This window comes from Spermophilus citellus (genome assembly GCF_964194105.1).
Source record: "Spermophilus citellus genome assembly, chromosome: 4".
Taxonomy (NCBI): Eukaryota; Metazoa; Chordata; class Mammalia; order Rodentia; family Sciuridae; genus Spermophilus; species Spermophilus citellus.
In genome coordinates, this window is record NC_138185.1 from 210819656 (window position 1) to 210834611 (window position 14956).

The window sequence follows — 14956 nt, forward strand, 5'->3', positions numbered from 1 at the left end:
GAGTGAACATTGGGAGCTGTAGTAATACTGAAGATGACTTTTCATTTAGTCGTGAAATGTTAGGACTGGCCTGCCTCTGTCTGCATCACCTGTCTACCTAGTTACTTTTATTAGACAACGTCTCTTATATTGCTATGAATTCCTTTCCCAAGCAGCCAAATGGTCTTTACAATCCATAATGTGCTTACTAGTGTGCTTTCATTTATAGACTTAGCTTCAAATTTATTAATGGAGGCTAAGCATTTAGCTCAGTGGTAGAGTACTTGCCTAGCATGTGTGAAGCACTGGGTTCAAAATATTATTGGCTATTTTAAATTTAAATTTGAGTAGAATTTCTAATAATGTTTCCATTAGATTTATTCAATGAATATCATGTTTCTAAAAATATTTTATCATCAGTGTAGTTTATAGTGTTTGCACAACACATTCTGATGTGGCTTCATTTGAACCCACTACAACACTGTAAAATGGATAGGAAGTATTTTTTTATTTTGCTGTACAGTGGAAGAAATTTGAGCTTTTAGGTCTAAAATAACTGTTTTCATTTTTAAAAGGTAGCAAAAGACTAGTAAGAAGCTTTGCAGAGAAAGGGGAACTAGACCAGCACAGAGTGGTAATTCGTCTCCAAGCCATAACTTCACTTCTGGAAATCTGCAAAATCTATAACTCCCTACAGCAATTGCCATGGATAAAAGAAGCCCTGACCATCAGAGTAAGCAGAAAAGTTAAAGTATTTTATTTTCATTTATTCACTCCTTCCCTCATTTGTTTATTGTCAATGTTGTAGTAAATAATCATGGAATTATGTACCAGTTCTAAAACTAAAATATTTCCAGGAACTTAATATGATCTCAACCTCCCCACTCCCTATATTCTTATTTTCCTTAGAAGTTTCCACTCTTTAGATTTTTGTACTTAAACACACAAAATTTTATTAAAGCAAAAATACAAATTTATTTGTTTTTCTTTAATTTTCTTTCTTTCTTTTTTTTTTAGGGTGACATGATCTTACTATTTCACCCAGGCGTGGCTCAAGTGATAAGTGATTCAGGAACCTCAGTCTCCTGAGTAATGGGTAACACTGATGTGTCCCACCATGTCTTACTTTTTAATTATTTTTCAATTATCCAATTATTCCAAATTTTAGTTTAGTTGCAATACATTTATTTTTTCACTGCCTTACAATATTGTATAGTGACCTCAAATTTTTAATTGGTTTTCCCATTGAAATTTATTTCTTGTCCATTATGAAGTGGAATACCATGAACAATTCTTGGAAATATCTTCTGATACACATAGCTAAAATTTATCTTGGGCCTATATCTAGCTCTAGATTTAGTGAGTCACAGGCTATGTGAATATTCAACTTTGTAAAACAATGACATATTGTTTTCTGAAATTATTATATTAATTTTCACTTACACCAATAATGTAAAAGATTATCCTTTGGTTTACATGGGTATTGTCAAACTTCCCAGCTTTATCCAGTGAAGTAGTTGTAGAATGGTCTCTCATTATGTCCTGAATTTAAAATTTTCTGGTTACTAGAAAGATTGATGTTTGTGCATATGGCTGTTCAATACACACTCAAACCAACATCTCTTGACCTTTTCCTTATTGATATGTAGAAGTTTTTTATACTTTCATATTAGAAATTCTCTGTTGATTAAATATGCTTCCCTTATTTTATCCTGTTTTTATCTTTAATATTTTTAAAGATGTCTTTTGATAAACTCAACTTTCTAATGTCAAGATAGCCAAAAGTATTATTATTTTTAGATATGGTCAGGACTTTCTATGTTTCCTTAAATCCCTGTGTTCACATGAGAAAAATATTCACCCATTTTATTTATCAGTTTCAAAATTATTCTTTTCATGTTTAACTGCTTAATCTGTCTGGAGCTGTTTTCTGTGCCTGGTGTTAGAGATCTTATTTTTAACGTAGGTATAGTGAAACTTTTACCTACGTGTCTTGAGCAATACAGTCAGTCCTTCATAATTTGTTTTGCTACGTCTCTGTTATCTGCAGTTCTCATTAAGTGACTCTACTTCTGGGTCACTGTTCTTATGGGTCAGAACCTCCTTCTTCCATAAATGCTGCACTGCCTTAATTAACTGTGTGTTGTAAGTTTCTCTGTTTTTTCATTTTTTTTCCTCAAAATTATATTGGATCTCTTTCCTAATTCAAAAATTTATACTCATTTTGTAAACATTATTTTACTCTGAAATACAGAACACAAAGAGGTGCATAAAATATAAATGTGCAACTGCTTAAAATATTATAATGTAAGCAAAAAGAAATAGAACAAGTCTTTATCCTCAGAGGCACCTCAAAAGTCTATTCTCAGTCATAATCTCCTTCTGTTACCTGAATGTGATCAGTGTGTGACTATTATTGATAGTCACTATCTTGCTGTACTTTATATCAAAGTGTGCTATAACAAAGTAGTGTAATTTTGGCTGATTTTGAATTATTTTATTAGTGGAAAATATAGAATTATTTTGTGTCTGGCTTTATTTGAACAACATTATATTGTATGGATTAATCCTTGGTGTGACATATAAATTTAGTTCATTCATTTCTATTTCTATATAGTATTCAACCATGTAAATAAATACTACAATAAATGTGTCTGCTAGACATCTGGGTTGGTTCCAATTTGGAGTTATTAAGAATAGTATCCTGGGCTGGGGATGTGGCTCAAGTGGTAGCACGCTCACCTGGCATACACGGGATGCTGGGTTCAATCCTCAGCACCACATAAAAGTAAAATAAAGGTGTTGTGTCCACCGAAAACTAAAAAATAAATATTAAAAATTTCTCTCTCTCTCTCTCTCTCTCTCTCTCTCTCTCTCTCTCTCTCTCTCTCTCTCTCTTTCTCTCTCTTTCTTTATCTCTATCTCTAAAGTTCTAAATATGAATGTAACAAAGTCCTTCATCTTTTCCTTTGTGGATGATACGTATCCCAAGTATGAAGATATTTCTGCATTATATTCTAAAAATTGTACCTAGTTTTTATATTGTATATCTGATACATTTATAATTAGATTTATATTTATTGTGGAATTGCTTTTTTGGCATATGGTGTCTCCTCTGCACTTAGGATATCTACTTGTTTCTAAGTGTATACTAAAAAGTTTAATTTCTGTCCAATACTCAACATTCCTACTTTTTCTCAAATTAAGTGTCAATATAGTTGTGGTTCTGGTTTTTCTGATGTCATACATTTGAGTGTGTGCATACATGCTCGATTACTATTTCATTCTATACATTTTTTTAAGAAAAAGGAAAAAAAAAGAATATTTACTGCTTTGCTATCAAAGGAGAAACACAAGGGACTCCTGTCTCAGAGGCTGTGATTCTCCCCCTCAGCAGGAACAGGAGGCTTTTAAAGAGGTGATTCAAAGGACACAGTCCAAGTGTTCTCTGTTGGAGTTGTTAATTTGGGAGATAGTTATATCTGAAATCTTCTGGTACATCCCCAAAGTCTGGGTTACTTCATTCTTATGGTGGGTGTGTGCTCAAGGACAGGTAAATCTGCCTAAAATAGGAAAGAAAGGTAATCCTGTTTCCCCTGAGATTAAGGATGGGGAGAGATTAGGGAGGAGCAGGGAGAGAAGAAGAGAAAGAAACCTGTCCATTTAAAACTAAGTTGCAGTGGCAGAGCACCAAGGGCTACATTCAACACATAAAGTGGCCCACTGTTACATTTCCCCACTGTCAAATCTCACATTCCACCTCTGTGGAAAAGGGGGCAAGGACTTCTCCAAGCTGCTTCCTGCTGAAAGAGGGCAAAGTTGGGGAAAGTAACCCAAAGTCCTTGTTCTCTATCAGATGGATATGGACAGTTAAGGGCATTCACCATCAGAACAGTCCAGAGGTCCACAGTGGCAGATGACAGGTGACTGGACAAGGCATACGAAGGGCTGGGATCATGCTAAGACAACAACACACAAGACAGCAAAGCATTACTTTTTTTGTAAACAATTAGCACAGTAGGGAAATATAACAGTGGCCTAATCTTTTCTCTCCCAGGTGGCATTCAAGGGGTTGGAGCATAGGATATATTTGAGCCTGACCTGTCTGCCTTATCATTATCATGATGTCATCAATTTCATGAGCTCCCCACTGACAATTGTACACAGAGGCTCCTTTGGGGGCCATTTTCTTAAACCAGGCATATCCATATGCAGTGGAGGAGGCCTTTTCCATCCTTTTCTTTAGGCTTCCTTGAAGATCCCTTTGCAGAGGCTGCCTACAAAACATGGTGGACCTTAGTTTCTCTCTTTTTCTTTTCTGGGTTCACTCATTTATTCTGCCAGTCTCCCCAGGCATTTAGTTGGATGGAATACTGTTACAGCAAGAACTGCTCTGCCCCAGTGATTAATATCCCTTGGCCATGTGGAATGTCAAGGGAGACTATTCCTGTCCCCAGGTCATAAATTAACAATGCTGAAACCTCCTGCCACATCCTTTGTGGCCCAGAGCCTCGAAACTCCATGGGCAAAAGAGGTTGGAAGGTGGGGCAGAGGCCAGATTCTCTTTGACCGTTTTCTACAGCCCAGGTAGATTTACTGGTATTTTTTTCCCCCAGTGTAGGGCTAGTGTCCATGACCACAAGGAGATGATCTGCGGTTGCCTGGGGCCGGGGCTGAGAAGCAGGGCTGGTAGTGCCAGCTCTGGGTTTAAAATGCTTAGGTATTTTTAACCTGTTCTTTTGGTGTTCTCCGGTCCTTGCACACAAGAGGCAGAAGAGGCAGTGCCTTTTGACACCTTCCTGATGGTTAGTTCCTGATGGTTCAGACTCTTATCATGCAACTGCAATGAATGCCTTTACCTACAGAATCTCTTTCATATACTTTACCCCTGACCTACCAACTGCGATGTCAAGATTTTATAATAATTCAGAAAAACCATTCGCAGTTAAGATTTTGTTACAGTAAACCAGATTGGCTTACACCTATTCAGCCAAGATCTCTCCGATCAAGAGACTACTGGCGAGTCGAACACAGCATGGCCCGTGTCTTAAAGGACCAGTAACAAATACAAAAATACATAGAGAGAGGATCACTGAAATCAGGGCTGACAGATAGGAAGGTGCACATACAAATTTCTTCCGGTTACTTTATGGCTGACAGACCAACTCCAACTGCAAATTTTTTATAATAATCCAGAAAATTATTTCAAAGCTTGATTATTACAGTAAAACATTATCTTAGACAGGTTTATACCTATAGGTGGTCCTTCAATTTACTTTATCTCTGACAGACCAACTCCAATTGCAAGATTGTGCCAAAAAAAAAATCAGAGAGAGAGAGAGAGAGACAACCTGAGAAGAACTCCAAAACCAAGGGAACCTTTAAATTGATCAGCCAAGATCTTATGCAAGAGACTACCTACAGTATCAATGCAGTATTAGCCATGTCTTGAAAAGGGCAGTAGCAGATACAAACAAAACAAAAACATAGAAAACCAGAAGGAATTCCCAAAGCCGAGGCCAACAAACAGATAAGGACCTAGAATAGAAATATCCCTACGTTCTCAGATCCTGCTTAACCGTGACTTTTATACCCTCAGAGAGGGACAGATGTTTGGAGTCAAGGATCTGGGCATGCACACTGGGGGACTTAATAAATGGCCAAGGATGTTTCCACTTTACTGAGTTCAATTTCCTTTTTCTCAATGTTGACCTTGATGGAGAAACCTGTATCATTAAAGGAAAGAAGGTGGGAGTTTTGGGAACCAAAGGAGCTGCTGGGAAAATCCCTTAGTCCCTCCTCTTACCACAGAAATAGCTCCTCTGCTTTGACCCAAGGCAAACTCATTTGTCTCCTGTGTCTCCTGAAGTTGGGTCTCAACAAATTTGTCAGCTCCTTGCAACTTCAACATGGAAGTGGGGGGTTCTTTGGGGAGCCAGGCCTGCCCAAGAAATCTGGAGCAGGAACTGCTCTCAGGTCCCATCTGGGATGTCAAGTTTGTTGCTGAAAGCTCGTTCCTTGTCCTCGAAGCCTATCCAATAACAAAAACAGTTTTGAGAAAAAGAAGAAAGAAGATATATTGCTTTGCTAGCAAAGTAGAAACACAAGGGACTCCTGTCTCAGAGGCTGTGATTCTCTCTATACAGACTTTTATAAGTCATTTTTATATGGTTCTCATCTTCTAAAGCATACATTCTTTGATCTTTAATTTTCATGGACTATTTTGAATTATCTAACCAATATATATGTGTATGTATGTGTGTATACATATATATATATATATGTATATATATATGTATATTTATGCACATATGTACATATGTGACCATTGAGTTTTGATTATGATTGCATAAAAACGATGAACAAACTGAAGGATATCTGTATCTCTACATTGTTGAATCTTCTATTCTTTATTTTTCATTAATGTTTCCCAGTGTTTGATGCTCTTCTATGTAGGAATTTTTAAATCTTTTCAGAAATATTCTATTTTATGTAAAAATAGCCGATAAATTTATTACTATCTATTTGCTATTTGAAATACTATTTTAAAGATATGTTTCTAATTTCATTATTCATTTGTGTTAAGAATTTAGAAAAAAAGAGATTTTCCGTAGAATGAATTTTTCTTCATAGCTAAATAAATGCATACATAATTATCTTTGTTTTGATTTGAATTATATTAAATCTTTACATCACAATGATAGCTTTATGATATTCAGTATGATATTCAGTATTTCTGTGCATGACCATCAGCTTTATTAAGTTTATGTAATTGACTTTTGTTACAATTTTATAATTTTTATATGTCTTATACAGTTATTTTTCTATGGATTTTTGAACAAAACTATACTGCAAACGTTGAAACTGATCTATTTTTACAATTGCTTTCTTTAACTTTTTGCTTGTAGGATATATATATATATATATATATATATATATATATATATGTATGTGTATGAAATATATATAAGTCTATACATATATATATATGTGTGTGTGTGTGTGTGTGTGTGTGTGTGTATATATATATATATATATATATATATATATATAATTGACACTTGTATGTTAAATTTATATCCACGCAGACTTAAAGATGTTTCACAATTAAAATAGGCTTGTATTGCTAAAATAGCTCAAATCTGTTTTTTATCCCCTGCTGAGTTTAGGCTGCTTATATGTTTAGAAGGCATTTTGATTTTTCTTTTCTCTAAACTGTGAAGAAATGGTCCTTTAGATTTTCCACTCTTTTACTATCCCTCACTGCTTTGAATTTACAAAAATATGCAGCTTACATTAAAAGAGCTGAAAAAATCCTTTCCCTCTTTTTTGAACCACTTTTATGTTTAGAATATTATATTATTTGATCAAAATCACATATTAATCCTTCTGGCTAAATGAGAAAAATGACTCCTCTAATTTCTGAGATTATGGTTTCTATTGTTCTTGAGTATATTTTAGCAAGATAAAAGCCTTCAAATTGATTCACAGTAAATTTACAGAAATTTTCTTTTGTCTTCTAACATACTTATTTTCCTGCAGTAATAGACCTGTTTTGTTCATAACGCTACTTCTGCTGTGGTTCAGCTCAGATTTCTTGTGATTACAAGAGCAATACCCATCTGGGACATGCTAAACCAAGCCACATAAACAAATGATTGTTACCTCTTGATCCAATTGTGCTCACATTCTCTGGTCAAATAAAGTCATTTGACTAATATTGACATTGGGACAGGGACATACATTCAGTCTGTCTGGAGGCATGACAAACTTGGGAATAATATTCTTACAGGTGAGGAATCATACAATTGAAAATTGTAAAATGTGTCATAATGTTTGAAAAGAATGTCTCTTCTGCGGTTGGGATTGTGGCTCAGTAGTAGGCCATTTTGCCTAGCATGTATTAGGCACTGGGTTCGATCCTGAGCACCACATAAAAATAAATAAATAAAGGTATAAAAAATTTTCCTTTGCAAAATTGGAATGTGTTCAATAGACCAAGTTTATTAAATTTGTTGTTCAAATCTCTATGTCTTTATTGATCTGTCTGCTTGATACAACAAAAACTAAAAGAAGTTCACTAGGAAGATAAAAATGTAGATATTCAGTAGATATTCAGCAAAATAGCCTCATTTGTATGAAAGATAATTAGATATATTGAAGAATTTAACAAAGCTATCATTATAATAGAACATTTCAAAATACTTCCTGTCTCTGGCCAAAACTGAAACAAAATCTTATCTTGCTGTACAGTTTTACAATTTGCTTTTGTGTAAATGTTTAAAAGCACCTTTTGTTGTTTTTAAGACAATAAAATGAAGAATTAAGGAAATGTTTAATTTCTAAGCCCACCTCTGTAAAGTTTAGATCATCAGACTACTTTTCAATGAAGTGGTTTGAAGTAGAAAAGGCAATTATTTTTAGGTTTGCTTATTTATTTATTTATTCATTTATTTATTGTGTGTTTGTGTGTGTGTGTTGTGTGTGTGTGTGTGTGTGTGTGTGTGTGTGTGGTGTATTGGATATTTCACCCAGGGTGCTCAACCTCTAATGCTGAGCTACACACCCAGCCCCTTGGTTTTTTATTTTAATTTGAGGCAAAGTCTTGCTAAGTTTAGAGTCTGGCCTTAAACTTGTGATTCTCAGCCTCCCAAATTACTAAGATTATGGATGTATACTATTTGTAAATGTAGAAAAGATTATTGCATCTTAAATTGTACTCAACACAGATTTTACTTTACATTGTTTTTTTTTCACATGTAGCATGCTTACATGCAAAAATGCAGATTCTCCCCCAAAGTCCAAAATTCAAATATGCACCTGATCCAAAGGAAATAAAACTAAGTTAAGAGAGATTTAGCTTTGCTTGTGATAAAGTAAGTCCAGAACTTTAAATTCTGGTTACATGTATGGTAAATCTGTGAATTAAAACATGAAAGTAACTTAACAGAAAAAAATTGCATTGAATAGATCAGTGTTTTCTCTATGTGTTGCTTTGATAGATTGATTTGGAGAAAAAAACATGGAGGAATAATAACTAGCAGCAGTTGAAATTTACAGAGCAAGTCAAAGTTCCCAGAAAATTAAAAAGAAAAAAAAAAATTAGGGACTGAGAGCTTGTGTGTGGCTGTAGGTGTGTGTAGTTTTGTTGTCCCAGTTAAAATTAATCATCCTGTTTTCCAGCAAGAGTTTTGTCATTAACATCAAATAGAATTTTCTCAGCCAGAATCTCCAAGAAGTTTTGATTTTTAACAGAGTTCTTATTACAATGTGAAATTCCAATATATGGCAGAGGGCAAAAATTGAGACTGTGCCTGTCCTGGAGGAATTTCATAGTTTCTTTGTTGACATGGTTCATGTTATAGTAGAAAGAAGTAACTCCTCTGGGTTCTTTACAAAACTTTTGGCACATCACCTTCAGTGTATAGAAAAAAATACATTTCAGTTTACAAAACAAAATTCTCCTCAGGCATGAATGAACACAGCATCTTTCCTGTATCAATCTGAATTCTTCATGGTTGCTCATATTCTGAACAAGTTCAGCTTCCTGTTCTTTAATTAATTCTGACTATTTTGGGATGCTGTCTTCCATCAAATTGTTTATTTACAATGAAGTTATTATAATATTCTCCATTTATTCTACCAAATAAAAAAATGTTCATTCATTCATTTAATAAATCACATTGCAAATATGATATTAGGCACTAGAGCTATATCCTGTGCTTGACAGTCCACCATACCTGTTCTCATGGTGTTATTTGAATATGTTTTAACTCCATTAAGTATTTGGGAGGAAAAGTTAATGCCAACTTTGATTTTCATATTCATCCTTTAAATGCCTGATGTTTTCATTTTTAATGGCCCTGAATAGGTTACAGGGATAATTTTCCTCTGCTTATGCTTAAATGATAAATTAAGGGTTAATAACAAAAGCCAGTTCCATTGTGAGGCACAAGTTATGACTTGATGGGACCAATTCCACTCACCTGGATATACTTAGCATAAGTCCTTTCTTGACAAGTGTTATGGTTTAGATTAGGAATATCCCCCCAAAGGCTCATGGATTGAAGACTTTGTCACAAATAGAGCAATGTTTAGAGGTGGTGATTTGGGGAAGTAAATAGATTATCAGGGCTCTGACCCCATCAATGAATTAATCCATTGAAGGATTATAACTGAATAGATTATTCAGAGATGGTAGAACTGTAGAAGGTAGAAATAATTAGGAGAGAGTGGGTCCTTAGGAACATAACATAGAGGCCTATATATTGTTCCTGGCCCTTCTCTCCTCTCTCTCTCTCTCTCTCTCTCTCTCTCACACACACACACACACACACACACACACACACACTCCTCCATGCCATGAAGTAGTGAGAAGCTTTCCCTAACTATGCTCTCCTGCCATGATGTTCTACGTTACCATGGAGTTAGCCATCTTTGGCTTGAAATCTCTGAAACTGTGAGACAAAATAAATATTTCCTTTTTAAGTTGTTTTTATCTGGTATTTTTTTTCACAGTGATGAAAAGTTGATTAATACAAGTATCGGCAAATACCAAAGTTTGTGAATGGTGCTGAATAAATTTCCCCATCGAACAATTAGAATTCCTAAGCCCTTTCTTTCCACCAGCACCAACAATAAAAATGGAAGATCATCTCTTTTACAGACATTTATGCTCCTGACATTGAAATGTCACACACCTTTAAGGATGTGCTGAGTCATGACAGAGACGCACAAAGCTACATTGTAACCATTGGGAAATTTGTTGGGGAATCAGTTTGGGTGAGTAGCAAATAATTTAAACATTCATTTTTCCTATCAAAGCAAATAGGATTGTATAATCAAATCAAAGTAAATTTCACATAATTTTAAGATAACAATAATTGCTTGTATAGTGTGTTTTCTATGTGTTAAGCCTCATGTTAACTATTTCACATGGGTTATGCCATGCTAATTCTCCTACTAATGAAGTAGGTACATTTTAAAATTGACTCCTCAGGAAAATGTTCAGTAATGCAGAAAATTTGACCTGAGGATTTATGCCTTTAACAACTGGATTTTATAATAAATAAAAATCTGGAAGGAAATTCAATACGATTCTCTCTGTCAAAAAAAGGGATGCTCTGTGAAAAAGTTTGAGAAACACCAGGACACTGATCAAACACTGCTTTCCATGATCCCACTGCAACTTCTTCCTTTGTATCATCTACACAGCATGCAGCAGCTCTTTTTGGAATCAGTCACTTTCCTGATTTTAATCCATCTTTTACTGGCTTCTGGTACACAACTCCAGGACATGTGATCTCCTGACATCTTTTCTCAGACAGGAAAAATGACCATTGCTACCTCTCCCATTGTTGCTCAACTTAACATCAAGGACCTTTTCATCTGTCCTTTCCCAGTCTCTTCTTATCAGCAAGGTCATTGCTCAGCTCTAAGCAGGCAAATCTCTCCTCACGCTCTTACAGCATCCCATGCAGTTTTGGCTTCCTGGGGGCTTGCTTCAGTTTTGGCAGTCCCACATATTTTTTTTTTCCTCTAACTAAATTAATGCAAGAAAATGTACAGTGGAAAATTTCATTTAGTGATCTCAGGAAGTCATAGGACCTTTTTTCAGGACCAATCTTCACTTCAAATCCAAACTGTTTTCCATGAAGGAAGATTCCATTTTCATAATGTGTTTGAACCAGTTTAGCTCATCTCAGCTTGAAATTGTGATTTGTCTTGGGAGTTAGGTATGAATGGTGAAGACTAGTAAAAAGGTAAAGGTTTTCATAAGCACTGGATCAATAGAAAATGCATTTGCAAAGGCTTGGAGTTGTTTTCAGAAGCTGAAAAAGGGAAAAACCCTGATTTATGAGCTTGGAATTGAGGGTGAGTTACAGGCATAAGAAAGACAGTGTTAGGATTTTTCTTTTTCTTTTTTTTTTTTTTTGAAGATGAGTCATCTCTAAAACCAAAGCAAATAGACACCCTTTGCTGAGATCAGTATGAAGACTTTTACTTGAGCTTAAGACTGAAGTTATCGCTAAGCCTTTCCAATTATATCACACAATATTTTTATTATTAATGTGAGATTAGAATCATGAATAATGTGAATTTCAGTGCTCCAGAGTAATAGATAAATTATGATTGGTCTTACAAAAATAAAAAGGGAGATATTGTGTGACATGAGAGAATAGAGACAACATTACTTAAACTGTAAGCAAATTAATTAAGGAAAATTTTCCTTACAGAAATGGAAATTATATTTAAACATTGAAATTATCTTTTGAGAGTTTTAAAATTCTTAACATACATAGGTATGACAATTATTTTGATAAAACTTCTTCCATTAAATCAATTAACTGTCAGCCTACTCTGCATTATTTATATGGGTTGGCTGTGAAACTATTAAGGAGATACTTCTGGTAAAACCAGCTAGAACTCATTACCTAGCTTTCTAATATAAAATGGACACAAATAGGTTCCTTGGTATATAACATTTTAGGATATGATTATGTCATGTTGGAATGAAGATAGGATTAAGCCCTTCCAAAATCTATTTTCTGGCAATAATTTTATTAGACTGATTGAAGGTAAAAGAGACTTCTTATTTGATAGTGGATTAGCAAATAAAAATAATTGCAAGATACATTTTCCTAGTCTACAGTAAACTTCTGAGACTCCAACCATCTAATCAGCAGAAGCACATGTATACTGAATAATCAATATTTATGCAAGGTGAAATGAAGTCATCCAGTTTGAGAAACAACCATCCATCAGGCTTTTGTCTAGTTCCTTACATAGATGTCAGCTGGTCCCACATCTAGTGCCTCCCACCTTTATAATAGGACATCACAGTTTAATTGCTTGTAGGTACATTAATGAAATGTTGACAATAAAGATGTTAAACTGCTAATCTGCTGCTTCACAAATCATGTAATACTCATAGAATGGAGACAGGGTTTTCCTTAGGTTATAGTTGACTGTATGAATATACTCTGACTCCACTAGGGTTATTAATATTTTTTTCTGATTATGGTTTCTACAACAGAGTACCAAAATATTTTTTCTACATTGTTCATGGTGTGATTAAGTGTGCTTCATCTGAGAGGAGAAAGGAGAGATTGCAATGTCAGAGCTCCAGCTAACATTTGGATACAAGGTTCAGAAAGAATGCAAGATTTGGAGCGTGTGGCTCTGGTTTCTACTGACACACAATCTATGAGGGATGGCTACTTCTTAGACCTCAGATTTCTCTTTTCTTTTTTTTTCCATGAGTAAAATAAGAATTAACACCCTTTTAACTCTTGACAACTCTGTGAGGCTAGAAGGACGTAATCTATGGATATACCTTGTATTTTAGTTGCTTATTTTTATGTGTGTCAAAAAATTGAAATTTTTTTCTGTGACTTTTTATCTTTAAATTACCTCCAAGCAAACTTTGAATTAGATTGAGTCATAAGGCTGCATCTCTTCTCCCCCAAACCCTGAGTATTCTTGCCTTGGTCTCTGACATTTCCATTCTCCATTCAGCTTTTCCTTTCTCCTTCTCCTCCTTACACTGCTCTCCTCAATTTCTGCTCTGGTCAATATTTCTGATTGGATCATGTTGCTTTCCACTTAACACAATTCCTTACAGAAAATAGCAACAGGATTTAAATACTTAGAAATTATGAAGATAGCACATTGACCTCATTGTTAATCTTAGCAAAACAAAAATTGAAGTCATCATCCCCACTTCTTGATTTCTTTTTTTTCTAATTTTTTTTTTTATTTTTTAAAAATTGTTGATAGACCTTCATTTTATTTATTTATATGCAGTGCTGAGAATGGAACCCAGTGCCTCACACGTACCAGGCAAGTGCGCTACCACTGAGCCTCAGCCACAGCCCCTCGATTTCTTTTTTTGCAATGCTCTTTCTTTGCAAGCTAAAGTCTAGGAACTGAATTCTTGACTGGCGTTCAGCTGTTGAATTACAACATATATGGAATGTTTCTCCAACTTTGTGTTCTTCTGTAGGAGTTAAGTGACATCTGTTTGGTGTCTCTTTCAATCTGTTTTGGTTGAGGTAACTATCTTCCTTGATTATATTTAAGGAAATGAAAGATGAGACTGAAACAAGCTATAAACTGCCAGAGTACTCAAGGCTGTGCCTACACTAATTGTATACAGGTAATATCAGTCTTTTCTGGATCACAGGATATTACCTCTTGTAGAAATGTAGTTATACTCGGAATCCAGGCTGCATCACAGAATAGCTCTTGTCTTTGTCTGAATTATCAAGTTTCCAGTTCAAAATATCAAGTCTCTTGAATGCTCCTCCCTTATTGAAACTGAACCCTATTTTCAGTACATAGCATGTTACAATTGATGTGGTCTATGAATACACACAATCCTGTCAAAAATCCTCCAGAGAATACAAGGTCAGTATTGATGTGTCCAAATGATGAGTGTCACTTTTCCACAACATAAGATCCAAGACTCCTGGGACCATCAATAGTGTTGGGTCCAAACTGTAAACTGTGTAGATATGACCTATTAAGGATGTCAGATAAACTAAACAGAGAAACCCAATCTGACAACTGAATAAATGTGCCAAGTATTATATTGCACTGGAATATTGAGAATTATATTGTAAGGCACTATTGATTTCAAGGTTTATTTTTCTTTAAGTGAGTATTCCAGATCTCTGTTATGTAAACAGAAGCAACAGTCTTACTGGCTTGCTCAGCTAGTCTCTGGATGGTATTAATCAGTCTCTTAAAATAAGTGTTGAAACATACCCATACATGAATCACACCTGATCAAAGCATAACAGTTAGTGCTGAGCCACATGGCAGGAGAATGTGTGTGTGTGTGTGTGTGTGTGTGTGTGTGTGTGTGTATGTGTGTGTGTATGTGCATTCATGTGTGTCAGAAATAGAAAATTTAGGTCTAAAGAAACTAAGTGCTTTGAATCAAAAGAAGCTAAAGACACTTACACTTATATGT